This window comes from Podarcis bocagei (assembly GCF_964188305.1).
Source record: "Podarcis bocagei genome assembly, chromosome: 16".
NCBI classification, from domain to species: domain Eukaryota; kingdom Metazoa; phylum Chordata; class Lepidosauria; order Squamata; family Lacertidae; genus Podarcis; species Podarcis bocagei.
The window spans coordinates 34,935,934-34,946,788 of NC_138142.1; the positions used below are offsets into that span (position 1 = coordinate 34,935,934).

At 48.8% G+C, this 10,855-nt stretch overlaps 1 long non-coding RNA gene across 1 annotated transcript; it reads right to left on the reverse strand.

Annotated features, from left to right (window-relative positions):
• Positions 1 to 4,520: 4,520 nt before the first annotated feature.
• On the reverse strand, positions 4,521 to 9,801 carry LOC308576282. The gene is made up of 2 exons (XR_014003166.1): positions 8,328 to 9,801; positions 4,521 to 5,870 (listed from the first exon to the last, which is right to left on the reverse strand). It is a non-coding gene; the product is annotated as an uncharacterized lncRNA (long non-coding RNA).
• Positions 9,802 to 10,855: the final 1,054 nt, after the last annotated feature.

A 10,855-nucleotide genomic window follows, 5' to 3' on the forward strand; every position in this document is an offset into this window, starting at 1 on the left:
GACTATGGCAGACCAACACGGCTACCTATCTGTAACTGAATATTATTATTATTATTATTATTATTATTATTATTATTATTATTATTATTATTATTATTCCTCATACTTCTTTGGCCATCACTCGTAGCCAAGTAAGATTGTCTCCCATAAACATGGTTTTAAGAGCGAGTCCGTAAGTGACTGTGGAGGCCAGTTCTCGATCCCCACGTCCTTCCACAGTGGGGACATAGGTTTCCGGGTGGGAGTTGATCACGGTGTGGATTTGCCAAGCATGCCTTCCTCTTCAAAGCCCATGACACCTTTGGTAAAGGCTGTTCTCCAACTGGAGGGCTCGCAGGCCAGTGTTTCCCAGTTGTTGGTGTTTATACTACTTTTTTTTTTTTTTTAGATTTGCCTTGAGACAGTCTTTAAACCTCTTTTGTTGACTCATTGTTAAAACCGTGTTTATGGAAGACAATCTTACTCGGCTACAAGTGATCGCCAAAGAAGAAGCCTGCCACGTGGCAGTGCGGGCTGCAAAAAGGGCTCGGGCTATAGCTTGCATTGCATCACCATCACCATCGTAGTTATATTATTTATATTATTGCCCATATGACTGGGTTGCCCCAGCCACTCTGTGCGGCTTGCAACAAAATATTAAATACACAATAAAAATATCAAACATTAAAAACATCCCTATACCGGGCTGCTTTCAGATGACCTAAAAGTCTTTTAGTTACAGTGGTATCTGGGGTTACATACGCTTCAGGTTACAGACTCCAGAAATATTACCTCAGGTTAAGAACTTTGCTTCAGGATGAGAGCAGAAATCGTGCAGCGGTGGTGCAGCAGCAGCGGGAGGCCCCATTAGCTAAAGTGGTGCTTCAGGTTAAGAACAGTTTCAGGTTAATAACAGATCTCCAGAACCAATTAAGTTCTTAACGCGAGGTACCACTGTATTTATCTGTTGGGCATTTATCTGGACAATCCACAGGGCAGGCACTACTACTGAGAAGGCCCTCTGCCTGGTTCCCTGTTAACTCCACTTCTCGCAGGGAGGGAACCGCCAGAAGGCCCTCGGTGCTGGACCTCAGCGTCTGGGCAGAACGATGGGGGTGGAGATGCTCCTTCAGGTATACTGGGCCGAGGCCGTTTAGGGCTTTAAAGGTCAGCACCAACACATTGAATTTTGCACAGAAACATACTGGGAGCCAATGTAGGTCTTTCAGGACTGGTTTTATATGGTTCCAGCAGCTGCTCCCCGTCACCAGTTCAGTAATGGGGGGCAGCAGTGGAACACAGACCGAGAGTAAACTCCCATTGGTCTGGCACCTGCTATAGCAGCATAGTGGGGAAAGGAGAAAGAAAAAAAATCTGGCAATTGTTCAGCAGCGGAAAAAGGCTGCCCCTTTAAGGACAGAGGGCGTCCAAGTCTGATGGCTCAGAGCTGGCTATCTCTTACACTTCCTCCTTCAATTTTCCAGGGAGATAAGCGAGATTTGACTGGCGCCCGGGGCTGCCCCCATCCTCTTTGAGCAGGCAGCTCCAAAGATTTGGGGGATGGGTGGCGACAAACCCGTGAGTCCCCCCCCCCCGCTGTCCTCAAACCCTCCCCAAATGGTCAAAGGGGTGCCCTTGTCACAATTAAAATGCAACTTGCATTTTTTTAAACCTAGTTTTTAGCAAATTGGCCACCTTAATAAAGCTCTTGGGCTAACTTGTGTACTTGGCTACCTAGTAAATTACGGTAGCATTATTTGATGCTCTTTATGCATTCGCAGAGAATGCCGTTATCATTTTGCGTGTATCAAACCTCCTTATCCTTATACTTTAAAAAGTTGTGTGTTTTAACTTTGTACACACACCATACAGTTAAATCACATCCCGTCGCCCAAGAACCCTGGAAACTGTAGCTTACCCCTTCAGTTACAGCTCCCAGCACGCTACAGTTCCCAGAATTTGTTTTGCCTTGTGCGTGCGCTATAAATATATGTTGTGTACAGTGGTACTTCAGGTTAAGAACTTAATTCATTCCGGAGGTCCGTTCTTAACCTGAAACTGTTCTTAACCTGAGGTACCACTTTAGCTAATTGGGCCTCTCGCTGCCGCTGCGCCGCCGCGCGATTTCTGTTCTCATCCTGAAGCAAAGTTCTTAATCTGAGGTACTATTTCTGGGTTATCGGAGTCTGTAACCTGAAGCGTCTGTAACCTGAAGCGTCTCTAACCCAAGGTACCACTGTATGCAGTTTTAGTCTGGGAGGGCCCTCTGCCCCAAGCATGTGCCGTTCCTCAGAGAATCCTGGGAACTATAGTTTGCCAAGGGTGCTGGGGACTGTAGCTCTGTGAGGGTTAAAACTACAGTTCAACAGAGCAGGAGGATGTGCTTTGAACCTGCTTTTAAACGCATGGTGTTTATGGAATCCCACGTCTGCCGCAGGATTGCAGCAGAGGAAGGGAACAGCGCTTTGCAAGGCTGGCCCAGGCGGGCGCCGCCAAGTCATACCATCACAGAACAGACGGTTGGCACCGGTTGGCACCGCCGGACCCCGTGGAGGCAAAGAGATGTGGAGCCCCGGTTCCTACAGGGGAGTTCCCCGGAGGGGCCGGCTGCATTCTTCGCCAGATTTCAGGCCTGTCCAGGCTGTGACCTTTGCAGAGAGCTCCAGCCAGTCTGGGATTTTGCAGAGAGAGAGGATCTTATCAAGAGAAGCAGGAAACGGCCTGGAGCTGAGCTGGAGACAAGCAGGCAGGGCTAGCCGGTGTCAGGAATGGGGAAGTGGCGACCGAAAGGGGAAGAGGAGGAGGGGAGGAGGGAATAATGCAAGAACCCAGCAGCGAAGCTGAACGCTGGAGGGCTTGGGGCAGGGAAGCAGAGAATTGTAGCGTTGGAAGGAAGGGCGCCAAGGGTCATCTAGTCCAACCCCCTGCAATGCAGAAATCTCAGCATCCATAACACTCTTCAGAAACTGGGTTTTGCCCCTCAAGCCCTTCTAAGTCTGGGCTTGGGCCAAGCAAAAGCAACAGGCAAAGAATTATAGACACCAAGAGACAACAGGGCTGCTTAAGGTGCCCCGACTACAAAATTGTAGAAACCGATAGAGATATAGCTGCACCAGCAGCATATCTCTTTTTTACTAGTATCCAAAAATGCAAGAAGGGCTTTTACACTTGCCAGAAGCTCGGCTCTGCCCTCGCCGGTCTTGGAAGGATCCTTTACAAAAGTCGCATATGACCAGAGAATTTGCGCCTGTCCATTGGGGGATATGGGGACGCGGGTGGTGCTGTGGGTTAAACCACAGAGCCTCAGACTTGCCGATCAGAAGGTTGGTGGTTTGAATCCCCATGACGGGGTGAGCTCCTGCTCCTGCCAACCTAGCAGTTCGAAAGCATGTCAAAGTGCAAGTAGATAAATAGTTACTGCTCCGGCGGGAAGGTAAACAGCGTTTTTGTGCGCTGCTCTGGTTCGCCAGAAGCGGCTTAGTCATGCTGGCCACATGACCCGGAAGCTGTACGCCGGCTCCCTTGGCCAATAAAGCGAGATAAGCGCCGCAACCCCAGAGTCAGCCATGACTGGACCTAATGGTCAGGGGTTCTATGCCACACCCTCTTTGAGTGCCATGTGCTCTCCAAGACTCAGATTAAGTCTACTGGATCCACATTTCAACCAGATCACTTAGAAAAGCAAAAGTTTGAGTGCGCACACTTTTTTTGTCTTTTGGGGGAGGGCTGATCTGGGGAGGGAGAGAAGTGCCCGAAAGGGATTGTGCCCACGGCAACATGCTCAGAAATCGAAATCTGCTCATGGCTCTATAATGCTTGGTGACCCCAGTCTTGCAATGTCACGAATCACCACCCTGCAGTAATTATTCCATATGTATATCTCATTGTTTTATTAACATTAACTTGGCAGATCAGACCAATAATCCATCTATCCTAATATCCTGTTTCCAGCTGTGGCCAGGCAGATGCTGCTGGGAAGCTTACACAGGTTATGCAAATAATAATAATAATAATAATAATAATAATAATAATAATAATAATAATAATATACTTCCCCAACCACTCTAGGCAGCTTCCAACAAAATATTAAATGAATGAAACATCCAACATTAAAAGCTTCCCTAAATAGGACTGCCTTCAGATGTCTTCTAAAAGTCAGTTGTTTATTTCCTTGACATCTGATGGGAGGGCGTTCCACCGGGCGGGCGCCACTACCAAGAAGGCCCTCTGCCTGGTCCCCTGTAACTTCTCACAGTGAAGGAACTGCCAGAAGGCCCTCGCACTGGACCTTAGTGTTATGAAGATGATGGGCATTAACTGTTGTTTGTCCTTACCACCTGCTATTCAGAGATAGACTGCTTCCCAACATGGCAGTTCCATTTTGATCTCATTTTTTATCATCATCGATAGGCTTATCCTCCTCTGCTAACATACCTAACGCTTCTTTAAAAGCCATCTGAGGTAGTTTCCATCATTGCCACTTCTTGTGGCAGGGAGTTCTGCAAGTTCATTGTGTGAAGAAGTGCTGATGAAAATATAGCCAGTGTTCAAAGATAATTTATTAGCTTTTCAGGCTACATGAGCATTTCTTCGAGACAGAGGAAGGGCTGAACCAGGAAACTGGAGGGGTTGGCAGGCACTGCTTCCAAGGAATGGGGCAGGAGGCATATTCGAATTGCACCTTTCCCCTCTTGGGTGCTCTGGGAACTCGCTTGGGGAACATGGGAAAAGTCAGTCCAGGGCACCCCAACTCCATTCTGATTGCAAGAAGCCAACTTTGCAAAACTGTGTAGCCCCAGGAACCCATTGGTACAGAGAGGCAATACTGTGTATCTGGATCAGAAACAACACAACCCTCTCTAAAAATCAGATTCAGTCTATAATCACTGCAAACACAGACCACTTCAAAATGCCACTGTGCATGATGGTTTTATTGCAGGGGGAGGGGTCACATGAATCTCCCGTCCCATAAAAAATCAAAACAAAACCCCCTGCATGAAGAAAGCCAGCACCTCAGGGACAAGAGGTCTGATGACCCCTTTGCCTTGGCGCACTATGTTTCTACATGTATTTTGCTTTAATATGGTTCATGTGTGTGTGAGAAGCACTAAAACAGGCTGAAGTCATCGCGAGAACATGCAAGGTAGAATAAGGCTTCCCTGGTTCTTCAAAGCTGTGTTGAAGAGGACATTTCAGCTGCCTCCCTTCCAATCCTCACCATGCGAAACCACCAGCAGCAGTGGCTGAAATTCCCTCTGCCCCAGGAGCCCTGTTTTCCTAGGCATACTGATAGAGGACATCTCCAGAAGTTGTCAGACTCCAACTTCCAGCATGGCCAATGGCTCATGGAAGATGGGAGTTGTAGTCCAGTCACTTTCCCACCCTCTCCTAGACACATGTCCCAACCAATCAGGGAACACATCTCCAATGCACTTACTGGCATTGTGCTGGAAAGGAGGGGGAACTGGCTTTTTCCAGCTGGTGTTGGACTCCATCTCCCATCAGCCCCAACCCAGCAGAGCCTATGGTTCGGGAATGCTGGGAATTGTAGTCCAGCCGCATCTGGAGGGCTTTCTATCTGTGGCTTAAGGTCTCCCTAAGCTGCAGTGGTGGAATTCCAGGACAATGTACGTTGTTTTCCCCCCTTGAATGAGCCAGCCGGATACAGGCTGGGAGTCTGTATATCTTTGTTTGGAGTCTTCTATTTCTGTTGAGTCGTCCCCAGCCCGGCAGCTGACGGAAATCCAGCGCAGACACCGGCTTTTTTTGTCTCTCTCCTTTTCCCAGAGCCAAGCTGTCGTTTATCCTCATCGCTCTCGGAGAACTGGGTTATATCGGTGGTTGGGTGTTGCTGGTTTATTTCATTTTGGTCCTGTTTACATCTCAGGAGCCTGAAACGAAATAGAAGTTCAGTCGGGGGGGGGGACTATCCTGTCCTAAACTCCTGTTCCTCTGATCAGACAGTTCCTGGTGAGAATCTAGTGAGCAAAACCAGGCAGGGTTCACTGGTTGCCTATACTCTAGCCCAGGCATAGGCAAACTCCAGCCCTCCAGAAGTTTGGGACTACAATTCCCATCATCCCTAGCTAACAGGACCAGTGGTCAGGGATAGTGGGAATTGTAGTCCCAAACATCGGGAGGGCCGCAGTTTGCCTATGTCTGCTCTAGCCTGTCATTGGTTAGCCTACTTGGTTTATTATTTATTTGGGAAGCTGGCTTCTCCAGCAAAAACCTTCCTAGTCTCAAACTCCTGCCCTTCACACTCATATGTGTGTGTTTTATTGCTGTGCACACCCCTTTTCCTGGAGCAGACAGAAGTTTAGGGGGCAGCACTACAAAGTTTATTTTCTTTGGATGAGACAGTCAGGGAGCCTTAAAGGTCCCTGTGGCATTTGCTCTATTTACAAATATACAAGTAGAACACAGCCAGTATAGCTCATTCGGTACAGCTGAGAGCCAGTGTGGTGTAGTGGTTAAGAGTGGTAGTCTCGTAATCTGGGGAACCGGGTTCGCGTCTCCGCTCCTCCACATGCAGCTGCTGGGTGACCTTGGGCCAGTCACACTTCTCTGAAGTCTCTCAGCCCCACTCACCTCACAGAGTGTTTGTTGTGGGGGAGGAAGGGAAAGGAGAATGGTAGCCGCTTGGAGACTCCTGAAGGGGAGTGAAAGGCGGGATATCAAATCCAAACTCTTCTTCTCCTTCTTCTTCTACAGCGTGAGACTCTTAATCCCACGGTTGTGGGTTCGAGCCCCATGTGGGGCAAAAGATTTCTGCATTGCAGGCGTTTGGACTAGTGGTCCATTCCAACTCTACGATTCTATGATCTATATCAGGGATCAGCAAAGTTTTTCAGCAGGGGGCCGGTACACTGTCCCTCAGACCTTGTGGGGGGCCGGACTATATTTTGAAAAAAATAAATAAAAAATTAACGAATTCCTATGCCCCACAAGTAACCCAGAGATGCATTTTAAATAAAATGACACATTCTACTCATGTAAAAACATGCTGATTCCCAGACCGTCCGCAGGCCGGATTTAGAAGGTGATTGGGCCGGATCCAGCCCATAGACCTTAGTTTGCCTACCCATGATCTATATCATCATCATTTGATGCTGGTGACCCCAGTTTTACAAGGGTTTGAGTGCTAGACCAGGACCAGGAAGAGACCTGGGTTCAAATTCCCACTCAACCATGCGGCTGACCGGGTGACCTTGGGCCAGTCATTGCCTCTCAGCCTAGCCTAGCTCACCAGGTTGTTGTGGGGATTAAATGAGGAGAACCATCAACGGACTTTGAGCTCCTTAGAGGAAAAGGAGGGATATAAATGTAGGAAATTATTATTATCAGTAGTAATAAAACGATAAAGGACCCCTGACAGTTAAGTCCAGTCACGGACGACTCTGGGGCTGTGGCGCTCATCTCGCTTTACAGGCTGAGGGAGCCGCTGTTTGTCTGCAGTTTTTCCGGGTCATGTGGCCAGCATGACTAAGCCGCTTCTGGCGAAACCAGAGCAGCGCACAGAAATGGCATTTACCTTCCCGTGGGAGCGGTACCTATTTATCTACTTGCACTTTTTGGTGTGCTTTTGAACTGCTAGGTGGGCAGGAGCAGGGACCGAGCAACGGGAGCTCACCCCGTCACAGGGAATCGAACCGCTGACCTTCTGATCGGAAAGCCCCAGAGGCTCAGTAGGACCACAGCGCCACCCGCGTCCCAGATCAGTAGTAGTATTAAATCATAATTGTCTGTTTTTAAATAGTAGTAGTAGGGTTTTGATTTCCTACTCACCATTTACCTTAAGGTCCCAGGGCCTGTTACAGCCATTTAAAAGACCCCATTAAAAAGATGCTATTGGATCACAACTCCCATCATTCAGAACAATTGGTTAAGCTGGCAGGGAATGATGGGAGTTGTAGTCTCACATCATCTGGCGGGGGCATCAGGCTGAAGAAGAGCAAAGCGGTTGGTAAGTGGAAGGACCTCTGCCTGAGATGCTGAGGAGCTGCTGCCAGTCAGAGTGGACATCACTGGTGAGATGGATGCATAGCCAGACCTGGCAGAGAGCAGCTTTTTATATTACGCAAAAGCAGCCTTGTTAAACTAGATCTCTCCCCCCCCAAATGTGCATTACAGCATGGCAAAGTATTATCCACTTCTGCGGTCCCAGGCAGGCAGCAAAAAAGCCCAGCACGCTTATGATCACTCCATTCCCTAAACTGGTTCCCTCCGGATCATTTGGACTACAATTCCCAGCATGGCAAATGACAATGGATGATGGGAGTTGTAGTCTCGGTTGGTCAAAGCTGCATTAGGCGATTGAGAAGCGTAAAAAACAAAAACAAACTTACATGGTATGGTGGCTTACAATGTAGCAGCCAGGAGGAATCTTCAAGATCTGGAAAACCTGGGGCAAAGGCTCGCCCGGAAGGGTAAGGTGGCGCAGGAGCCTGGCATCTCAGCATGGCGCAGCCCACAAGGCCAGGCACCCATGGGAGACCGACACCCTTCAGTCCAGAATCTCCTTCAGACACCAGCAGCAGAGGAGGACGTACAGACATTCGCGGAGAGCTTGCAGGGCCCAGTAACCCAGACTGACCACATTCCCGCTTTTGTAGTAGGGGAGGGCAAGCGGTCGTGCGGCCCTTGGGCGGCTAAAGTAGGGGCCTGTGAGGGCCGCCAAGACCCACGGACGTGGGGCTGCAAACCTCTGCAAAGGAAGATGCATGTTCAACTCTGGGGAGGCTGGCTCAGAGCTGGCTTTAAGCAGGCGTGTGGTGCCGACGCTGTCCTTTCGTGCAAATCGCTGGAAACTTCTCAGTTATCCGAGAGGTCACAAGGCCGCTTTGAGTGCTGCTGAGGCCTGGCCCTCGCTAGCTAGCCTAATGCCAGAACAGTCCCCTCTCTGTCACATGTGGAGAGAAACCCCCCACCCGGAAACCCTTTCCAAACCACAAGGGAATCTCAGTGTCACAGAATCCTACATTATAGGCTGGAAAGCCCCATCACCGATTCTTTCAAATAGAGTTGTTTTTGCGGGTTTATTATGACAAGGCGCAATCTGTGCCTGTTAGAAAAGCGGCCTGAAATTCAATAGGTGACCTACGCTTCCTTCCCGTCATGAGAAAACCACTGGTTTGAGGTCTGTGGTCTTCCTCGTGCGCAGCGCAAGCTGTTAGCCACAATGCAGGTGTGATGCGGGGGACTGCACCACCAAAATGTTTTTTTTTTTTAACGTTATAGGCAGCTGAGGGGCTAGGCAGGGCAGTTTCGATCTATGCAGGGGCAAAAAAGGCCACTTTTAACTGCTTTCACAACCTACATTGTTCCACCCTACTGAAATCGATGCCAATCCCGACATGGGGGTGGGGGGCAGACCCCCTTATTGTGTTCATTCTCCCCACTCCCAAGGATATTAACAACAGTCGAGTCAACTTCTGGCAGCCTTGAGCTGCTGAGGTCCCAACGCCTGAGGTTCCCCCCATAAATTCATTTTTTAACTTTGACCCACCCTTTTAACTACCCATAGTCCTTGACGTGCTGTCACACTGGGGCACTATGGGTAATTAAAAGGGCTGCCCTGAACTAGGGCTGGGCAGAGTGGTCAGTTTCAGTGCCAGTTCTCTGCTTCTCAATTTTCTAGTATTCAATCCTCCACATCAGTCTGCAAATCTGTTTTTAAAAGTCCTCATAAAAATAAATCTATGCTCTAGTGCAAATTTCTCCCAGTATACACATCTTCCTGTGCAAAAGTTTCCCCTGACAGAATGCATTTTGGTATGTTATTTTCACTAATATATGCATTGCTATCCACATTTTAGCCAAATATTTAGCCAAATATTTTAGCCAAATATTTATGTAAGGTATGTCAAGGACCCCTGGACGGTTAAATCCAGTCAAAGGCGACTATGGGGTCAGGAATCTCTTACTCCCAGCAGGGTCACCCAAGGCGGTAAGGTCAAAGGGAAGGAGCTAGACAAAGAATGATCCAAGAAGTCCTCAATGGCAGAACAGGCGGATGATAACAAGTGGTATGTTACAACGGCTGTGAAGGCTGCAGCAGATAAGAATCTACCGTTCAGACCGAGGGAGCCAGCATTTGTCCACAGACAGCTTTCCAGGCCATGTGGCCAGCATGACTAAACCGCTTCTGGTGCACGGAGGACTGTGACGAGTGCCAGAGAACACGGAAACACTGTTTACCTTCCCGCTGCAGCGGTACCTATTTATCTACTCGCACTGGCGTGCTTTTGAACTGCTCGGTTGGCAGGAGCTGGGACAGAGCAACGGGAACTTGCTCCATCACAGGGAATCGAACCACCGACCTTCCGATCGGCAAGCCCAAGAAGCTCAGTGGTTTAGACCACAGCGCCACCTGCTCCCCTTTACCTTCCCTTCCCTTGCTCTTTCTATTGTTGGCCTGAGAACTGCAATGCAGAGAAGCGTGCGTTTCAGTTCCCTTATTGTTTCAGGAGGTGTGAAGCAGCCATATGAACCGAGTTGCATTTCTTCCCTGTCCCTAAGGCCCACTCGGCTCGCTTGACAGAGGAGGGGGCGAATCACAGGACCTTTTCCCCAGGGCACCCTCAAAACTGGACCCAGCTTTGTTGAATAGCTTCTAGAGTGAATTTTGATCAAATAGGTTTGAAAAACAGACTTGTGCCCCTTTCGTGCCAGACATTAAAAGCAGTATTGTATCACTTTAAACAGATAGCATTCTGGGAGCTGTAGTTTGTAGCCCCTCACAGAGCTCGGGTTAAACCACTCTAGAAACTGTTAGCTCTGGGAGGGGAATAGTGGGGTCTCCTTGTAACTCTCAACAAACTACAACCCCCAGGATGCTTTGCGGGAAGCCGTATAGTATAGTATAGATGGGGCC